A 17,429-nucleotide genomic window follows, 5' to 3' on the forward strand; every position below is an offset into this window, starting at 1 on the left:
TTTCCCTGACATGTGGTCCCCCCAAATTACCACAGGTCCTAATACCAAGAAAAGGAGATTTAATAGTTTGCCACTGGCTACACTTTGAGCATAGCCCGAGGGGTCCCACAACCTAGCCAAACTGGCTCCTCTCCCTCTTGGCTGGGGCGGTGCAGTCTGGAGGTTGGAGTCTAACAGGCTCAGTTTCTCCCAGGACAGTAAGGAGACCAGGGCAGCACTGAGCAAGGGGAGAGCCAAGGCGAGGGTTTCTCTTGGTCCTGCTCCCCTTGGCTAAGCCCAGGCCCCCCTCGTCTGCTCCCTTATCAGGCTGTCCAGCTGCTCAACATGAATGCCAAACTCACTGTTCTTCATCCATTCACTGGAAGCCTTCATGTAAACCTCATTAACAGGCACAGTAATTGCTATGTGAATATTGCCCATTTTCCAATTATGTTCTTTCTTCATGCCGGGCAAATCTGCCATTGGAGAAAAAGCACTGTGTGGCCCTCATTTGTTCTAAGACATGTGGGTAAGTGATCAGCTTTGGACAGTGGCTTCGACAACCACCAAACAGAACTCTTTGCATCCGAGGTACGATCTTGGAAACAGAGCAGAGTGCAAAGTGCAGGCACCTGTCCATCAACCCAGCTCAGGGGCCCACACACTTGGGGCTGTGACTTCAGGGAAGAGACTGGCTGGCCGTGAAAAATGAAGCCTCGACACAGGATTACAGCGAAGATTTGAGCTCCTTCTCCATCCTTCCCACAGGGGATGGTGCTGGAAGATGTGTGTGCTTCCGTCTATACCACCGCCCTGCGAGTTCAGCATCTGCAGAGAATGGGGAGGGTTCATCGTGAAGGGAAAACCTCCCGGAGGTGCTTCAAAAGGAAGGCATACAGCTGCTGAACCATGTACAGATCATCATAAGCACTTCTTATGAGACTATCAACTGCTCATCACCTCCCAAAAAGCAGGCAACCCTCCTGAGTCCAATTATCTCCAAACTTTTCCTCTTTTGCATTCAATTTGCTCATTAAATGAGCACACAAAGGCATGGCCTGGCTTTTGGACGCTTGCACAGTTTTCACAAATAGAAAGTGTCTAAGACATAGAAACTCAAGGCTTGACTCAGACAACGCCCCACTGTGGTCTGCGTGGGAAAGAAATGAAGAGTGAAAAACTATCTCAGAGCAGAGCGGGGCAGCATCTGGGTTCTCCTTCCTGACTTAATCCTCAAGAGGTATTCTGGTTTTGAGAGAGAAGGAGAGAAAGAGAGAGAGAGAACATATATAAATATAAATAGAGAGATGGATGACTAATTGATAGGCAGATAGATAGATGATATATAGATAGATAAACCATACATAATACAGAGATGGATGACTGATAGCTAGATGGATGGATGGATAGCTAGATAAGACATGCTGTGCTGGCTTGGTTGCTCAGTCATATTCAACTCTTTGCAACCCCATGGACTGTAGCCCACCAGGCTCCTCTGTCCCTGGGGGTTCTCTAGGCAAGAATACTGGACTGGGTTGCCATGCCCTCCTCCAGGGGATCTTCCCAATGCAGGAATTGAACCCAGGTCTCCTGTATTGCAGGAGGATTCTTTACTATCTGAGCTACCAGGGAAGCCCAAGAATACTGGAGTGGGTTGCCTATCCCTTCTCCAGGGATTCCTGATGCAGGGATCAAACTGGAGTCTCCTGCATTGCAGGTAGATTCTTTACCAGCTGAAGATTTGAGCTTATCTAGGAAGCTTTAGAGACCAAATTGCCAACATCCGCTGGATCATTGAAAAAGCAAGAGAGTTCCAGAAAAACATCTATTTCTGCTTTATTGACTATGTCAAAGCCTTTGACTGTGTGGATCACAATAAACTGTGGAAAATTCTGAAAGAGATGGGAATACCAGATCACCTGACCTGCCTCTTGAGAAATTTGTATGCAGTTCAGGAAGCAACAGTTAGAACTCGACATGGAACAACAGACTGGCTCCAAATAGGAAAAGGAGTACGTCAAAGCTGTATATTGTCACCCTGCTTCTTTAACTTATATGCAGATTACATCATGAGAAATGTTGGGCTGGAAGAAGCACAAGCTGGAATCAAGATTGCCGGGAGAAATATCAGTAACCTCAGATATGCAGATGACACCACCCTTATGGCAGAAAGTGAAGAGGAACTAAAAAGCCTCTTGATGAAGGTGAAAGAGGAGAGTGAAAAAGCTGGCTTAAAACTCAACATTCAGAAAACGAAGATCATGACATCTGGTCCCATCACTTCATGGCAAATAGATGGGGAAACAATGGAAACAGTGTCAGACTTTATTTGGGGGGGGGGTGCAAAATCACTGCAGATGGTGATTGCAGCCATGAAATTAAAAGACGCTTACTCCTTGGAAGAAAAGTTATGACCAACCTAGATAGCATATTCAAAAGCAGAGACATTACTTTGCCAACAAATGTCCGTCTAGTCAAGTTTATGGTTTTTCCAGTGGTCATGTATGGATGTGAGAGTTGGACTGTGAAGAAGGCTGAGTGCTGAAGAATTGATGCTTTTGTGGTGGTGGTGGTGTTGGAGAAGACTCTTGAGAATCCCTTGGACTGCAAGGAGATCCAATCAGTCCATTCTGAAGGAGATCAGCCCTGGGATTTCTTTGGAAGGAATGATGCTAAAGCTGAAACTCCAGTACTTTGGCTACCTCACGCAAAGAGTTGACTCATTGGAAAAAACTCTGATGCTGGGAGGGATTGGGGGCAGGAGGAGAAGGGGACGATAGAGGATGAGATGGCTGGATGGCATCACTGACTCGATGGACGTGAGTCTGAGTGAACTCTGGGAGTTGGTGATGGACAGGGAACACTGGTGTGCTGCGATTCATGGAGTCGCAAAGAGTCAGACATGACTGAGCGACTGAACTGAACTGAGGAAGCTTTCTTATCTAGGAAGCTCTCTTATCTAGGAAGCCCCCTAGATAAGATATATATAGATACAAATAGAGAGATGGATGATTGATAAGTAGGTAGATAGACAGCTATAAAACACAGAGAGATATAAGTAAACAGAGAGATAGATGACTGCTAGATAGCTAGATAGATGGATAGAGGTGGGGAGAGAGATAGATAAAACATGCATAGATATAAACATATGGAGTGATGGATGATTAATTGAGTGGTAGCTAGATAGATGGAGCAACAGATAGATAGATATGTTGGGGACCAAGATTCTAGTTCAGGCCTCTCTAGCCCCCCAAATTAATATCCCCTCCATGACTCTCACTCACTCATCTCCAATTCCAGAATACTCTCCTGGAAAGGCGATGGTGATGGATTGTCATCCTTTTCTCAGGTCATCCTCCTCCACTTGACCTCACTCACCACAACCTGTCCTTAGAGTTAAGACACTGAGTGAGTGCCACAGGTGTGTATGTACCCACAAACACACACACACATACGCACACAATGTCAAATATATACACCCAAGCCTCAGTAGGTCCCTCTTTGCCTGTCACACGGGTGTCCTGACACCTGCCTCCAGCCCCAACTCCCACCCAGCCCTGAGTAAATACATTCTCACCACCAGCCCGTGCAGGTGCTGATGCCTCTGCTGGGAACACGCAGGTCCACACACACTCATGCTTAAACTACTCAGGTATCACCTACTGTTGTAAGCCTTCTGCATGTAAAAATTCATTTAGTGCTCAAGACAGCCCTACTGTCATGCTATGATGACAGTCTCGCCACTTCCGTATTACAGCCATAGAGAGAGAGTCAATTCCCTGGTGGCTCAGACAGTAAAGAATCAGCCTGCAATGCAAAAGACCCGGGTTTGATCCCTGGGTTGGGAAGATCCTCTGGAGAAGGAAATGGCTACCCACTCCAGTATTCTTGCCTCCAGAATTCCATGGACAGAGGAGCCTGGCAGGCTGCCATCCACGGGGTTGCAAAGAGTTGAATATGACTGAGCAACTAATCCAGCACAGCATGTCTTATCTAGCTATCCATCCATCCATCTAGCTGTCTATGGGTCAGACACAACTGAGCAACTAACATTTTCACAACACTTTCAAGGTCTCCCAGCCAGAAAGGGGCCGGTGGGCTCCAGAGTTTAAGCTCCTGACCCCTGCAAGGGCCCTTGGCTCAGACTCTGCCAGTGCCACTCCTTGTGGAAGGCCCCCCTGACTGCCTCTTCCCTCTCCTTCACTCAGAGGTAAGGTGTTCCACAGCGCTGTGTTCAGGGCCTTTCTCCAGCTTCACCATCCCTTGCTGCTCCTGGTCACCTACTCATCTGTGCCCTCCCTCTAGACCAGGAGACCCCTGGGGCAGACCCCACAGCTTTCATGGCTGGACACCCAACACAGCATCCCCAAACCCAACTCCCAAAGTAACAGTGCTGTCGAGTGGTCGCGAAGTCCCCAAATCCACATATGGAGAGATCACGGAAGGTAACAGAGCAAAAATATAGAGGATGGAGCTGCTGGAGCCAGATGCAGCTTCCTAATTGAACTGAGGGCAGGAAAAATCCACTAGATAAATAGCTGCCTAATAAATCTGCCCTCCCATCACTGCTGGGCTCCTCCGTGAATTAGCAAGCAGCAGCACACCTTCTATTGGCAGAAGGCTTCCCTGTCATTTTTATTAGTTATGCCTTACAACTTCCTGCTAGGTCAATATTATTGAGGGGGTCAGCAGTAAGACAGGACAAAATCATTATCCACAGCTGACAGACCGGGAAGCTGAAGGATGGAGGGAGGAAGCAAGAACAGGGTGGGTGGTCAAAGGGCCTTCGCAGGTATAGACCCCAGCTCCCTAACTAACTTGACCTTGGACAGTTTACAACTATAAAAATGGGGGTATTACTATACCTACTCAAATGGCACAAATATTCAGATCTCCCTATGACACAAGGGCCAGTTCATAATTGCTGAATACGTGGCATTTCCCCTCCTACTCAATGTGGGGCACAAGGGAACGGGGGGCTGAAGATACCAATGTGGGGCTCCCGGGTTCAGTCAATGAACAGTGCAGGGTGAGAGTGCAGTTTATAAAATTTGTTCATGTGTATGTTTAACAGTCCTTCAACAGTCAGAGCATTTTTAATGCAAAAAGTAGGAGAAAATCTTTCATAAAAAAAAAATACAGGTGGTATATTTGAGTGCACACACTCATTCACAATATTTGCTATTGTTGTTGTTTAGTTGGTAAGTTGTGTCTGACTCTTTTGTGACCCTATGAACGGTAGCCGCCAGGTTCCTTTGTCCATGGAATTCTGGAGGCAAGAATACTGGAGGGGGTAGCCATTCCCTTCTTCAGGGGATCTTCTTGACCCACTGACTAAACCTGGATCTTCCGCATTGCAGGCAGATTCTTTACCATCTGAGCCACCAGGGAAGTCCGCTGTTAAATGGATGAGACACCCAAGGACCAGCCAACCCAGTAACTTGTCAAAGGCTCACAAACTCAGTGGATGAGAATTCAGGTCATCCCAACATCTAGGGCTCTGTTTTCTGTGATCCCTCAACCACTCCCCAGGAGGGCATCCTCTCTACAACTGGATTCCAGCCAAGGCTGCAGACTATTCCTCATTCCTGTTCCCCATTGTCATCCTAAGAACTGGTGCTGAAAATATTTGGGCACGTGGTACATGTTCAATAAATACATGTTGATGTACTGATTTATCCCCACGTTCAAAAGCAACTTCAAAGACCACCAGTTTGAAGAGAACTAGACTCATCGATTTCACCAGCAGCCTGATCCCAGATGGCAAGCAACTTGAAAGTTCACACAGGCCCCTGTGGTCTCTGTAATCCAAAGGTATTGATCACAACAGCCAATTTCTGTCAGGCCCATCATCACATCACATTTTATCTCCTCCCTGTGGTACGTGAGCTCAAAGCTCACCATCAGTTTAATATTCTATAATATTCATGGCAGAGCTAAAAAACAGTGCACATATACAAATGCTCAAGATGACTTTTTTGAAGTTTAGGCTTTCTGGCCACAAGCTCTGTATCCCTCTGCTGTCCTTTAGGAAATCTCGGCTCCTCCATTTTCAAAGTATACTGCCATCCAGGGCAACTCCAGCAGGACTGTGGCTACTCACCCACACCACTGGTTTACCAAGTCACTCATTTCCTTGATGCCAACAACCTGCACCTGCACCTCCTTGGTACCAGCTCCCGGCCCTCCACATCGTCTAGGAGCTGACTCAACAACCCTGACTTCCAATATCCTTCCTTTATTACTTACTTACATACATACTTTATCAAGTACTTAATCCAACCAAATCCACTTCATTTAACCCACACAGCCTCCCTAACCATCCTCTACATATTCCGTGGGGTGTTGATGGGGGGAGACAAACTTGGAAGTGAATCTTACCATCCCTGTAAATAATCAATGTGCCCTTAAATAAGACTGTTAGTTTTTCAAAAATTCAGTTTCTTCATCTATAAATTGGGCCTCTTTTGGAGAAGGGCAACTGTCCAGCAATTGGTCAGGGTGAGACAATTCCCCAGCCTCCATGCTGTGAGAGGTGCTGTTGTTCAGTCACTAAGTCGTGTCTGAACCTTTGCGACCCCATGGACTGTGGCACACACACCTCCTCTGTCCTCCACTCTCTCCTGGAGTTCACCTATCTGACAAGGTTCTAACCAGAGGGATGTGAGCAGCAAAGATGTGGTCCCACACTCACTGCTCGCGATCCTGCTCTCTGCTGTCCAGAGCTTAGACATCACTTGTGGATGATAGGTTTCCTGTGGCCTGAGTCACTGTGTGGAGCAGAGACATCTCCTCCTTTATTCTCCCAACATACTCATTCTGAGAATGAGAAATAAACATCTTAAGTCATTAGACATTCTTGGGTCTACTCAGCTGGCTTCTACCTAAGGCACCATTTTCCTAGCTTGACAGATGGTTAAGATAATTAAACAGTGAAAATTTGCAAAACACAGTGTATGGGACCAGACACAGACCCTGGCAATATAACAGATACTTGATTAATAATTTTCCTCCTCTCTTTATTTTTTCCTATAGCTTTTTGCCACAACTCGTTAAAAGGAGAATACAGGTTACCAGATATTAACTTCTCCACTACAGTTAAGTTTATCCATATTCATCATTAGTTATTCATTATTAATTATTAATAATTACCAAAAGCCAGCATTTACATGTCAAACTTTAAGTGCTTTATGTGTATGATTTCATACCATCCTTACAATAACCTTATGAGGCAGGTATAATTAGTATTTCCACAGTATAAGAATATAAGGCTCAGGGGTTAAGAATTCTGCCCAAGGTCAAAAAGCTAATATAGAACCAGGCGTGTGCATGCTGTGTGCACACTCAGTCATAGCCAACTCTTTGTGATCCCATGGACTGTAGCCCACCAGGTTCCTCTGTCCACAGGATTCTCTGGGCAAGAATATTGGAGTGGGTTGCCATTTCTTCCTCCAGGGGATCTCCCCTATCCAGGGATCAACCCCACATTTCCTGCATCTCCTACACTGGCAGGAGGATTCTTTACCACTGAGCCACCAGACAAGTCCTTAATACAGAACCTGGGCTTTGGAGGTTCTCATCCCATAGGAGGATCTTTTTGGTCAAACCTGGGCTTCCTCCTTGTCCACTATCATCCACCTATTTGCACAAGCCAGGAATGTGCAGGTCTTCCCAGATTCTTCTCGCTCCTTTATTGCCGATGCTTAACATCTCCAGTGGCACCCCTTGTAACATCATCCCACTGCTACTGTCTGGATCCAGTCCCTTCTCATTCATACTCATTCAAGGTTTTGACTGGCCTTATTACCTCCATATTTGCCCCCTCCAGTCCTTCTCCAGGCTGCTGCTCAAGAGGCACAATGTCTAAAACCCATACATCTACTGAAAACCTTCACAGGATGCACCCTCCTCTGCCCTGAGGTCCACGACACCCCACGCTGACATGATAAATGTACTTGTCAGTGTCACTGCTCTGGACTATACACTCCTTGAAGGCAGGAGACCTCGATCATCACTGTATCTGTGTCAGGCTCTTACCTAGTCCCTGGAAACACAATGGTGAAGAGATCAAACAAAAATCTCTGCTATCCTGAGAGCCTACTCTGCTTTAGGGTTCTCTAACTGCTTTGTGTTGGCTGGCAGGCATTGCGGTAAGAGCATTGACTGGATTTAAAAGAGTACTCTAGTATTGTTTATAAATGCTGTCACTTACTACATAGGCATGGCAACGTCAGTGGTCTTCTCTGAGTTTCAATCTCTTCATCACAAAGTAGAAAAACCAGAAGCTATTGGGGACTATTATAGGTTTACATGAGATGATGTATCCAGAATAGGCTTGGAACAGTGCCTGGCACACAGCAGGTGCCTACTAGTTTATGTCCCCATCCCTAAATTGTAAACTACCAGAGAGTGGGGATGGGTCATACCTGACACTTCTCTTTTTTTTCCCACACCATGCCTTGGGTATAAAAACCATGTCTGATAAATGTCTGTTTGACTGATTGGGTAGTAAAGATCTCCAGGAAACTGAGCCAAAGATATTTAAGAAGCTTTCTTTCCAACCACCTGCACAAAGGAAGAGTAAGAGCATGTGAGGAAAATAGAGTAGAGATTAACAGGCAAGATCACTCCAAAATGATGCCATGTACCTTCTCTCACCCCAACCAATGAGCTTCTGTTTGGTAAAGCCCACATATCTCCTAGCAGGCAGGCAGGCAGGCAGGCAGGCAGGCAGGCGTGTGTGTGTGTGTGTGTGTGTGTGTGTGTGTGTGTGTGTGTACGTGTGTATGTACACAAATATGCTTATATCAAAGTGGCTCAATTTCAATACACTACTAGAAATGCTCAACAGTCATAAGCATGATGAACAAGAAAGAAAATAAGAAAAAGGGAGTGAAACAGAAGACTGCCCACATGATTCAGCACTTACAAACAGTACAGGAAGGAAATGCAAAACTACAAATAGCAATGCCCCAATTCCCCAGGTACCATTTAAGAGACTTTTTTTAGGTAACAAAAGTCTTACTGTTTATATTGCTAAAACATTTAGTTTTAACTAAGCGAAAAGATGCTTCCCTGATCTTATAATCAGTATAATAAATATATTCTAAATTTTTCTTAATGATCCCAGTTAATCATGTATCCCCTCCCTTGGCATGGTGCCTGGCAAAGGAACTGTGTAGCACTAAATTTTACTTAAGCTTCAATGACATTAGGTGTGCCCTTGGGAGTTACAAAGAGTCCTATACAGTAGATCTACATGACCTTATAGCTTGTGGACACAGCTTTCCTGGTACTTTTCCGAGAGGTCAGACCCACTCATCTCTCACGTTTCTGACCAGCTTCTCGAGCTCCTCTTCCAAGGACACCATTATGTTATATTCTCTAGCTTAAGAATTCAAACCTGAAGCCAGTCGGTGTAGCGTAGGGGTCCTTCAGGCTGTCAGGAATCCACTGGTTCCTCTTCTCACCGTCACAGGTAGACTCAATCTTCCCTAGCTCCTTGAAGTGAACAGTACCTGGGTGACTAGCTCGGGCCAGTGAACTAGGAGAAAAGGCTTCAAGAGCCAGAACATGACTCCCCAGGTTCCAACTTCCTCTGGTCACTGTGAGCTCTGACATACCAGTGCTGGGACCCGCCTGGGTCCCAGAATACAACATAGGGCAGGACCTCATCCTCCACATACACACATACCCACCTCAGATGAAAGTGTTAATATGAGTAAGAAATGCATCTCTGTTATTTAAACCACAGAGATTTGGGGGTTGTTAATATAAATAGCATAACCCTATCCATCCTGTAAATATAAATGGTATATTAAAAATAAAATAACAAGATCATGACTCATCAGCCAAGAGGCCCTCCAATGAGAAAACTGCATAAGCTTATATTCAGACCATGACACACACCTTGGCTGCCCAAAGGGTGTGTGTGTGTGTAAATACATCCACAGAACCAGAGGGCACCTGTCACTGCTGCTTCCCTGCAGTGCAAGTCTACTAGGAGCTCTAAGCTGCCTAAAGACCCAAGGATAGAGACCATGTCTTTTCCTCCTGTCTTCCCAGAACCTAATAACACGGCCTGGTACAGAGTAGAGGTCAATACATATTACATATTTATCGAAGTTAACCCTCTTGCTGGATATCAAGGAGGAGAAAATCTTTATGACAACTTGCCCAAGTTTACATGAAGCTTGTCACTAAAGAAGGAATTAGGCCCAGCCATCCTTCTACAAGGACAGAGCTCCACCCACCCACTCACTGATGGGTGAGGTCTGATGACATGGAGTGTCCCCTGTCCTTGCCCTCTATCTGAGGACAGAGCCAATGACTCATGCCTAGAGACACTGTGACCATGGACAGATGCGTCTGCCCAAAGCCAACAGCACCCTCTGTCCTCTTTGGCCTTCCCCTTAGACGGGGAGGAATTTTCTGGCCAGGTCCATTGGTGGGCAGAGCTTTTTCTGCAGCCCTTTGGGTCAAGATATCCTTGTTCAAACTGAGTCATCAGTACTTCATGCTCCCTGTCCTGATTAAAGGGCAGATCTTGGTACAAGACTTTACAGTTACCCCAGGGCACCCCACGACCCATGACAATGAATTCTTTATCTGCATTAAGTACATTACCTAAGAGTGAGCAAAAACTGTAGCCAATTACTGAGTGTTCACTAATTTCAAAAATGCCATTATAGTGTGTACTGGGCTAGGTACTTCATTTATACAATTACCCCATCTAATCCTTAGAACAGTCTTATAAGGTAGATATTATTACCCTCACTTCAAAGACTAGAAAACAACAGAACCAAAAGTTCATGTCACTTGTCCCCATGAGACACACAGTCCCCTGAATCTTGCTAGCATTTTATTGACTGATGTTTCTTAGTTCCATCTATTTCTCTGAGTCCATGACTTACCTGTTCATCTCTATTCTTTCACCTATAAACATGAATTGAGAGCCCGAGGCACTCCTGTCCCCATTTCTGTGCTTCTGGTGGTTGACCAGTAAACGGGTAACTTAATGACTAAGCATCCCAGGCAGCTCTGCAAGTGCACCTTGCAGAGAACACTGGCCTTTGCTACAAAAAACTATGGAGGGGCCCTAAAGGAAAAGCATCCTAAAGGAACATTCCAGAGGCCAGTTTGCTCATTTCAGAATTGGGATATTTGTCTGGTCTCCAGACACTGGGTAGGGACAGAAACAGGAGAAAGCCCACCTGGTTCTTCCCGCCACCGGTCCATCCCAATTCCAAAAGGGACTGGATGTTGCTAAACTCCCCCGTGGCAATCAGTGAGCACAAAAGAGCAGGTGTGGATGTGGGGGAGCACCATGATGTGGAGGGAGCGGCTGGGAATGCGAGACAGGACTGCCAGTCTTGAGGGAGAAGACAGAGTAGGAGGGTTAGGAAATTGTCAGAACAGAGCTGGGGAAGGCCAGGGCTGAGGACACAAACCCCACCTGTCCCACACCTTGATTCCAAGGACAGACAGACCTGCCATCCGGGACATCCTTTATACACAGACATAGCCATTTCTCTCTCTCTTTTTTTTTTTACAGCTTCTATTTAATTTCTACTCCAGTACTCTTGCCTGGAAAATCCCATGGATGGAGGAGCCTGGTAGGCTGCACTCCATGGGGTCGCTAAGAGTCGGACACGACTGAGCGGCTTCACTTTCACTTTTCACTTTCATGCATTGGAGAAGGAAATGGCAACCCACTCCAGTATTCTTGCCTGGAGAATCCCAGGGATGGGAGAGCCTGGTGGGCTGCCGACTATGGGGTCGCACAGAGTTGGACACGACTGAAGTGACTTAGCAGCAGCAGCAAATCCTGGTTTAAAAAAAAAAAAAAAAATCCCCTTGGGCTTCCCTGGTGGCTCATCTGCCAATGCAGGAGACTTGGGTTCAGTCCCAGGGTCGGGAAGATTCCCTGGAGGAGGAAATGGTAGTTCACTCCAGTACCCTTGCCTGGGAAATCCCATGGACAGGGAAGCCTGGCAGGCCGTAGTCCAAAGGGTCGTAAAAGGGTCTGACGTGACTTAGTGATTAAACACTGTAACTACGAAAATCCCCTATCTGCTGTAATACAAACTCGGTGGCTTAAAAGAACAGAAACTTACTCTCTCACGGCTTGAGAGGCCAGAAATGCAAACTCAAGGTGTCACAGGGCTGTGCTAGCTCCAGGGGAGAACCCGCTCCTCGCCTCTCCCAGCTCCTAGAGACTGCCAGCAGCCCACGTCTTAGCACCTGCACGGCTCCAATCTCTGCCTCTGGTCACCTCGCCTTCTCCTCTTTGGTGTGTGAGTATTTCCCTCTGCCACCCTCTGATAAGGACACATGGGGTTGCACTTAGGGTCCACTCTACGCCTATCAGCCAGAATTATCTCCCATGGGCTTTTCCCTATTTTTCAAATAAGGTACCATTTACAGGTTCCAGGGACTAGGACCTGATGTATTTGGGGGACTTTTTTTCATCCTGCTACAATTCTCATCTTACCTAATCTTAAGAAAATCATATAGGTAACCTTTCAAAACAAATGAGGAAGAAGCATAAAGCTAAAACATCCAAGCTGAGAATAGCCTTGGAAATCAGCAAACTCCTGTTTCCTCCAACGAAAAAGAGGAAGCCGGAAGTGCAAGTGATTTGCTTTCACTTTCAGAAGATTCACCCTACTAGCACACAAGAGCTATTTCAATTCACAGCTTCTCCCAGGGCATTTAAAAGAGTTCCTTGAAAATAGTAATCTATCACCCTCTCTCCCTCCCCACCCAGAAAAACACACTGTGCATAAAATTTGGAACCCATCTACTGTATAAAAAGAGCCACATCTCTACAAAGAGATTGTTGTTGCTGGTTAGTCACTCAGTCGCGTCGACTCTTTCTGTGACCCCAGGGACTGTAGCCTGCCAGGCTCCTCTGTCCCTGGGATTTCCCAGGCAAGAATCCTGGAGTAGGTTGCCATTTCCTTCTCCAGGGGATCTTCCTGACCTAGGGATAGAACCTGAGTCTCCTGCACTGGCAGACGGGTTCTCTAACACTAAGCCATCAGGGAAGCCCCTACAAAGGAACGCATGCATGCTTAAGTCGCTTCAGTTGTGTCCAACTCTATGTGATCCTGTGGACCACTCCTCTGTCCATGGGGTTCTCCAGGCAAGAACACTGGAGTGGGTTGTCATGCTCTTCTCCAGGGAATCTTCCCGACCCAGGGATGAAACCTTGCATCTCTTACGTCTCCTGCATTGGCGGGCAGGTTGTTTACCACTAGCGCCACCTGGGATATCATTTACCAAAAAAAGTAATCTCCGAGTTAGCTCAGCAGACTGGAGATAAAAAGTTCAAGTGTTCTGGCCTGGGTTCACATCTGGACCATGTGAACTCAGACACCGCGGCTGATAAGGGGACCACAAGAGATGGCTGATGAGAGGAGGGCTGAGATGGGGGCTGCTCTTGGAGAAGGCAAGCTGGCATCGTGGTGCACCATTGCCTGGAGCAGCAAGCACTGAGCCATGGCCACCATGAAGGAAGCAGTGTCTCCTTCCCCGGCTCTCAGATGTCAGGGAGCATCAGCCACTTGGATAGCTGTGTTGAAACAGATTACTGGGCCCCGTCTCCAGAGTTTGCACTTCTGTAAATCTCGGGTAAGGCCAAGGAATCTGCATTTTTTCTTAGTTGAAGAATGTGGGAACTTAGTTCCCCAACCAAGGACTGAACCCGAGCAGTAGAAGTACGGTGTCCTAACCATGGGACCACCACCAGGGGAGTCCCAAGAACGTGCATTTCTAACAAGTTCCCAGGTGCTGGTGAAGCTGCTAGGGGCGGTGAGGAAGGAGAAAAGCAGTAGAAATGGAACCCAAGAGATGTATGTCAGAGACCGTCCTGGGAGAATCCCTAACATTCTGAGGGATGAGAAGACACAGGATGGCAGAAAGGGACAAAGGTAAGGCTCACCGATAGAGCAGAGGAGGGAAGATGAAGGACTCTGTAACTGACATGTTGATATAAAGCCACCAGTGGGACAGGCGGGAAAATACATCTGTACCCCGGGGCGGGGGGGGGGGGGTGAGTTCTTAGATGAGAAAAAGCCACAGAACCCAGAGACAGCCTGCCTTTGAAATGCAAGAGGGGACCAGATGGGAGCTCTCAAGAGTAAGCTGGATCTCCAGCGAGCCCTCTTCCAAAATCGCAAAGAGGTCTCTGCTGAAGGAGGTGTCAATGTGATGAGATCAGCAGGCAAGCTCAGGAAAGGTAAGGACGGCAGAGATGTCATTTAGATGTGACAACCAGGCCGCCAGCGGTACACAGAGCAGCGTGTGGGATAGAAGCCAGACGCTGGTGGCCAAGATGAGAAAGTCAATGCCTTCTCTGCAGGCTCTTCTTTGGTGATGAAGGTGGATGCAGAAGGAAGCAGGGTTGAGAGACAGGGTTTTATATCTTTACAATGAGGAGCCATTCTCCACAGAGACAAAAGTCATACAAAGAGAGATGGAAGGGGTAAGCAAGAGAAGTGATATGGATGGCCTGAGTACCAGGAATCAGTGAAACAAGTGAATGGAAACTCCGGAAGTGCCGAAATGCCAGCACCTAGCATCCCAGGGGGTTCCCCAAAGGATTATATGTGTTTCTAAATCCCCAGGTGCTGAAGCAGTACTTGGTACCGATGGCAGCCTTAGTAAAGGGTCACTGAATGAAGTAAGAATGCTAGAATGAGAGGAAGCGAAGCATTCTTTGATCAGGTAATGGGTGTGTAACCCTCCCCACCCCGCACTCAGTGCTAATGACACGCCACACTCAGAGCCCCGTCCTTGCTCTCTCCCTGGAATGCTCTTCCCGCTCACCTAGGTGACTTCATTCAGTGTTGCAATCACTTGTTATCTTCTCTGAGAGGCTGCTAAGAATCTCTTTTTCTAAAACAAATCCTAGCCATCACTCATGGGCTGATCACCATTTGACCCCTTGTACTGTAACCAGCTGTATCTTTCCTCCCCAGCCCCGCCCCTACACTTGACTGACTCCACACTTGTTTCTTTGTTTACTAGAATATAATATCCACTGGAGCAACAGCTTGGCTTTGTTCATTCTTGTACCCTCAGTGCCTGATGTAGTTGCCGGCACATAGTAGGTGCTCAGTCAATATCTATTAAATGAATTGAATCCACTCTCTTACCTCTCCGGAGTTCTCTCAGCCTTGGTAGCCACTTTAAGGGCTCCTGGAGGAATGTACTTGAACAGTGGAAGTCAGGGGGAGTGCTGAGAAATAACTCCCCCCACCCCCGCACCTGCACTGCAATCAGATGAAAACTGATGAGTAGCAGAAAAATCCAGCCACCATCTGGCTGTTCAAGGACCCCTCCTGGGTGCTGACAGCATTGTCATTCAAGATAATGAAGATAAAAACCAACAGTGATCCAGGGGGACAGGTTCCCAGGAGGCAGCCGGGCTGGACTTAACTCCTTCCGAGCCAGGAGTCACCGAGCTTCCAGGCATCCTGAGAAAAAAACCATCCTTCCCTGAGAATGAAGGCAGGAGACAGGCAGGATCGCTACTTGGGAGATTACAGATGACTTGTTCCAGGAAAAGATGAGATGGAGAAACTCTGAGAAAAAGTGCTTAGGCAAGATAATGGCCATGGGCCATGAGGAATGACGCCACCATGACATGTAGCACACCATTTGCCCATCAGTCAACGGAGGTCTTACGGCTGGGAACCAACGGTGCCTTCAGCTCATTTTATTAAAGCAGTGTGTACACTCCCAGTCCTTATGCCTGAGACCCATGGCCACTTTGTCTTCAAGGGACCCTCTATCTTTGAAGTACAGAAAGAGGTTGTCCAGTTTCATCAATTGCTATGGGCAAGTACCGAGCCCATTCAATGAGAACATAAAACTTCAGGGAGCTCCAGAGAGAAGAGGAAACCAATGCCATGCAGATGCCCAGGTAGGAGGAGCTGGCAGCTGCTGTCCTTCCCTCTTCCCAGCTCAGGAATAAGGAACCATCAAGGACACATTTCCCATCCTCTATAAGAGGTAGGAACGTGCACACTATGCCAGGTGCCTCGGTTTTGAATTCTACCTCTATTGCTTATCAATGATGCGATCAGGGACAGCTCACTTAACACCTCTGTGCCTCCGTTTCCTCAAAGGTTACATGAGGATCCCAACAAGTAATGGCCACTCAGGGTTGTTACGTGACTTACATGAGTTCACGTATATCAAGAGGGTCATGAAAGCATTCAAGAGGCTAGAGGTGATGAGATGATGATGATGATGGTATGATGAGAATGCTGGTGGTGATAATGATGATGGTGATGGTGATGATGGAGAAGGAGGAGGAGGAAGGAGGAAGAGAAAGGAAAGAAGATGAAAATGGTGACGCTGGAGATAGTGCTGGTGGAAGAGTCATAGTGATGGTGGTGACATCACCATTCACATGTCGGCAGAGATTCTGGGGTACGCAGGGAAAAGGGGTGACCAAAAATTTCATGAAGAGTTTTGTAAAAATGCTGTATTTTAGCTGGTGCGTGGGTGCATATGAGCTCCATCTCTCTGCATCTGCTTTCCTAGTCTTCCAGTAACAACCCTGAAGACAAGGGGACAGGTCTGGAGAGCTCACAAGATGCCAAGAATTGGAAGAAAGTTGCAGGAGGGTAGGCAGGCAGCTCCTCAGGATCTGCCACCTTCCCCTGGTTGCACCAGGACCCCATGCCCACCCCAGAATGGCCTTGGATGGCCCTGGTCCACAGGAGCACTCTCAGGGCACCTCAAAACTAGCTGTTGGAAGCTGCGGCCACAGACTTGCCCCTGGGGGTTTCCAGCTGCCTCTAGGCTCAGCAGCCACCCATCTGCAGCCCAGGCCAGCAAGGCTGAGCATCCCTGAGGACGGAACCAGTACAGCTCAGCAGCTGAGAGGAACACAGAGCCAGAAGCAGATGCCCTGGGTTCAAATGCAGACTCCAGCACATGCGGTGTGATTGTGGGGGAGCCTTCTGAGACTACACTTGGAACTGGGCCCAGCATATGGTAAGCGCTGCTGTTAGTCCACTGCTGTTGGACCAGGCAGGGCCTGGCAGGCACCCTGTACTGACTGAGGTGTAGCCCTGCCCGCAGGTGGGTAAAGGCAGGCCACGGGGATTCCATAAGCCCCAGGGCATACAGGTATCGTCGACTGGAAGGTCCAGTCTGGAGAATGCCCCTCTGTCACACTAAGGAGGTACAATGAAGTCTTCTCCAGAAGCCCAAAAGCACCACACTCACCAAGGAGCTAAGAATTTATAAGCCTGGGCAGCAAGTTGACTTTTATGTTGTTAATGATATTATCTCAATTAGATTTTAAACTCCCCAATAACACCTAAACCCCTGAAGAGCACCTTACCGATGACAAAATATAATCAAATCGACAATCTGTGATATGGGCAGAACTGTGTCTTTCCCATCCTCCCTCCTCTCTGCATGCAAAA

At 47.2% G+C, this 17,429-nt stretch overlaps 1 protein-coding gene across 4 annotated transcripts in view; it reads right to left on the reverse strand.

Moving 5' to 3' along the window:
• LARGE1 (LARGE xylosyl- and glucuronyltransferase 1) overlaps nucleotides 1-17,429 on the reverse strand; it is a 609,153-nt gene that overhangs the window by 498,643 nt on the left and 93,081 nt on the right. The window contains exon 1 of one of the 4 annotated variants that reach the window (XM_070788585.1): nucleotides 6,674-6,798. The exons of the other annotated variants lie outside the window; for them this stretch is intronic. The gene's annotated coding sequence lies outside the window, so the exon portion shown is untranslated. Of the gene's footprint in view, nucleotides 1-6,673; nucleotides 6,799-17,429 lie in introns of those variants that run through there. 4 annotated transcript variants of the gene reach the window in all.

The sequence above is a fragment of the Bos indicus genome, chromosome 5, assembly GCF_029378745.1.
Source record: "Bos indicus isolate NIAB-ARS_2022 breed Sahiwal x Tharparkar chromosome 5, NIAB-ARS_B.indTharparkar_mat_pri_1.0, whole genome shotgun sequence".
NCBI lineage: Eukaryota > Metazoa > Chordata > Mammalia > Artiodactyla > Bovidae > Bos > Bos indicus.